This window comes from Halyomorpha halys, unplaced genomic scaffold (genome assembly GCF_000696795.3).
Source record: "Halyomorpha halys isolate HHAL.00 unplaced genomic scaffold, Hhal_1.1 Scaffold734.1, whole genome shotgun sequence".
In the NCBI taxonomy this organism is placed as follows: Eukaryota; Metazoa; Arthropoda; class Insecta; order Hemiptera; family Pentatomidae; genus Halyomorpha; species Halyomorpha halys.
Genome location: NW_027106686.1, coordinates 94,603 through 99,061, shown reverse-complemented (window position 1 = coordinate 99,061; position 4,459 = coordinate 94,603).

The window sequence follows — 4,459 nt, the reverse complement described above, 5'->3', positions numbered from 1 at the left end:
ATCAGCAGTTTGTTTTTGTTACACTTTGGTTGTTAAATTTGAAATATTCCTTACCCCTTTTTCCTTTCTTTTTTTATCGACCCTTCACCAATATTTGTCAATTATTTTGTGGGTATTTTTTAACATATGGACTTTAATAAACATATGCTGCTAAAAAAAAATTAATAAATCCTCTTTAGAGCACTAAAACTCCGTAAATACTCTCCCCTTAAAAAATTATACAAAGTACTTCCTGTTCAAATCGGATTATCGTTTTTTTCCTTTTTTCTCCTTCTGTTATTCATATAATTCGTTTATATTTTGTATTTATATATTGTTAATTATGGCTAAAGAAAAGAACTTTTTACGTATTCCAAATAAACTAAATTAAAGGTGCTTTGGAGAACGATGTTCTGAAAATTCGGCATTTAAGCCCTGTTATTGTATTTAAATGAGGATAAAACCTGTATGATATTAAGGACAAATTAATTGCTTATTGATTCTGTGAGTTCAATCAAAATTTTTGAAGTCGTTTAGGATAAAATAAAAAAAATAATATAAACTTTGGCATTCAGTGGGTCGATTTTAGCTAAAACGTTGTTTTGCATGCACAAAGGTATACATACAAGAGCTGGGCTGTTACATAATCTGACTAATACTATTTCCTGAGGCGAGGGGTCTTCCAAATAAGTATTTAATTGGAAAACTCGAATCAGAAATATTGCAAAATCAACAAATATTCGTTATATAAGTGAATGTAAAAAGAAAACGAATCAATGCACCGTTCTGGATATATTCCAAATTCACGATGGGCTGAAACAAGATGTCCCTAGAATTAGGTTATTTTTTTTTTAATAAGTAATAGTAACAAAGGCTTTGCGAACCCTAAAGTTCGACGCCGATACCATCAGTACCGGCAACAGTCGTCCAAACCCAAATATACCAAATCAATCTTGAAGCAACCTTCCCACCTACGCTTTGTTCTACCATTCGATTTTTTACCCATCGGTTCAATTTGTATTAACATTTTAAAGATCTGTTCGTTACTAAAACGTACAACCTTATTCAATTAAGCGTTGTATAGCCTTCTAAATTCTCCTGTTAACTCATCCTTTTTCGGTTCGAATATTTAACGGAATAATTTATTTTCAAAAACCTTAAGGTACCTGTTCTTTCCTTGATTTAAGAGACCACGTTTTGCAACCATCAATAAAAGATCCTCAAGAAGTGAGAAGGATAATAGTTCAGTAAATTCTAACATCTGAATTTCTAAATACGAAAATGGGTCAACTTCTATCAGATTTATTCATCTTAATGTTGAAGCCTTGCGGCTTGGATTAGAAAACTTCATTAAACCTAAAGCAGAGAAAAGAAATAAAGATTCTTTGATAAAAGAGTTGTCGTGCTTTGAACTACGCCGCCTTAAGTTTACTCAATACCATAAAAAAATTCATTGAGATTTTTTACATAGCAATAAAATCCGGCTCATCAAAAATTCTGGCCTTGTTCACTCGCCAGGTTTCAGCACATATTTAAATTTAAATAGACATCCACCTGTACCTTCAATCCGACGATAAGAAAATAAAAAAAAAATCATGTATATTGATTAATATTTACTACTGTCTTGAATAAATATTCAACTTGTGAATTATATTACAATGGTACAGTCTTGTGGAGAATTTACCCATTGGTATAAAACCAAAACATTTAGGGCAGAAGTCTTCTTTATTTTGTGATACAGTTTACACATTGGCAGTTGCTGTAAAGTTTAAAACGGACTTTAATATGATATTAGATCACTGCTGCAACATGTAAAATCCAATTTCACGCCAGATTCCACAATTATGACGGCAAATATCGTATATGGTTTGAAACAAGAGGGTAAGAGAGTTTATCATAGTAGGGTTGATGTGATGACATAATATATGATCATATTTGTGACAAGGTAAGCAACAAGAAATTCAGAAAGTAAAATTTCTATACGAGAGAAATTCGATTTCTGAAGTATTACTCAATTTTACAATAAAAAATGCAGTTTTTTTTTTAATTTTTGTCCTGATGTCTCGTCTTCATTGTAGCGTGGAATCTACTGCTCGTCAGTTTTTCTTAAAGATCCGTAAATTCCTACCCCCTACATATTATCTCATTATCCGTTCTTATCTCTCAGACAGGTTATTTCAAGTAAATCACAACAGCGCTTATTCATCCCTGTTTCATCAGTCTGCTGGTGTACCTCAGGGTAGTATCCTTGGTCCTATCCTTTATACAGTTTTTACAGCTGAGATCCCAACCCATCCTAACACTATTTTCACCACGCATGCCGATGACACATGCCTATTGCCAGTGAATAATAATCCGTCCATTGTATTCCAAACCCTTTAATCCCTCATCACCACCCTTGAAGAATGATGCCAAAACTGGAGGATTAAAATAAATCCCATCAAATCACATTTACCCTTCGTCGCAAACCTTCCTCTTTTCCCAAGTATCTTTTAATAATACCTCATTTATTCCTGTTTAACAGATCTGTTACTTAGGACTAAATCTGGACAAACGACTGACATGGAATCCTCATACAAGACTGAAAAGACAGGAAACTACTCGTCGATTCTGACTATTACAACATTTACTAGACAAACTGTCCAAACTTCCAATCCATTGCAAAAGACTGATGTACATGACTAATATAAGGCCTATCTGGACATACGGAATTAAGCTATGGGGCTCCACTAAACGATCTAATTCCTTTCGAATCCAATCCTTACAATCCAAGATCCTTTGTAAAATCCTTAATGCTCCTTACTTTGTCACAAATCAAATCATCCAACAGGACCTCAATACCAATCCTTCCATGATAAACTTCCCAACCGACCAAACCAACTCGTTTCTAACCTGGCTTCTCCTTTAGAAATGTTTTTGGAGTTCTATCAATGGGTAGATTCTCCACATGTTTGTATCATATCATAATATCACTTACAGCAAATTTACTTGATGTGTATATATGTATACAGTTGTAAATAAAAATAAGTAAATTATTTTTAAAAAATGTATCCAATAATTTAACGACCCTAAAGATAATTGTTTTTATTTCGACAAGGGTGCCGCATTTTTTTTTTTCATTTTGTAATTAATAGTAAGTTTAGACCGCTTGTCCAGAATTGTAAGTTCTAAGTGTTGTAATAGTCGGAATTGCTGAGCGATTTCCTGGTTTTCAGTCTTGTATGAGGGTTCCAAGTTGCTCATCGTCCAGATGAAGTCCTAGCTTGTTGGTCTGTCTGAGAGGAATAAATGAAATATTATTCAAGGATACTTTAAGGCAGTCCGTAAAATTACGACGAAGGTAATGTGATACGACTTTTAATTTAATTTTAATTCTCCAATTTCGACAACATTCTTTGTTGAGATGTGGGATTGGAAAATTTGAGATATAATATTCACTGATATCACACTTATGCAATCGACATGGAACATTTTAAATATACGATATTGATTTTATTTTATTTTTATACCAGGCCTGGCCCACCAGGTTACATGGTTGATATAACTTATATTATATATATTTTTTTTAGCAGTTGATTATGAGGGGGTATAGTCATACAAATGACACCCCTAACTATATAAAATGTTCTTATTAAAAGAAAAAAAATAATAATAAAAGTAAATAGATAAGAATAATGATATTGGTGCACTTAAATAAAACAAACAATTGCCTTCTAATAGTAAAAAAGAAATATACGATATAAAGTGAGAACAATAATGATAACTTGTCATCCACTGGGTAAAGTTGTAAATGTATTTGCAACATTCAGTGAATATTAATATTAATATAACAAATTTAAATTTAACACGAAAACAGTGATTTAAATTTACATTTTATATACTTTTAATATTCGTAATGATTTTATATTTAGCAGAGAGAATGGTTCCAGTTTCGATGACATCAATCTAAAGACCATTAACTAAATTGATCCTTCTAAAGCCAGTTTAGCCCGTCCTCGCCCACGACCTCATAGCGTTCATGCTGTGGAATCGCATCGTCCTATTCTTATCGCTTGTCACAATTATTATAATAGTTATAACTGAGTTCAGCTAAGTATATATTAATTATTATAAAGTGCAAATAACCAATATATATATTAGAAGTCAACAAATGATCAATAATCATACTAAATTTAATTTTTTTTAAATTTATTTCATCATCATAAAAGTGCACATTCACCCAAATATAATAAAATGAAACTTACGAAATGCTAACCGAAGAATCATATGAGACGTTGACTTTCAAAATGGGTTTAATCCACTTTTTGTTCAAATAATTTTTTTTTCAGTTATATCTCAAAGTTAAATTAGTTTTAATAAAAACGTTTTGAATCCTATAGACATTGAAGGTATGTGTGTGTTGGATTCCTCTCAAAAGAGGATTAAGGGGCCATAGTACTCCTTTTTGCACATATTGTAAACACAGTAAAAAAGAGATTTA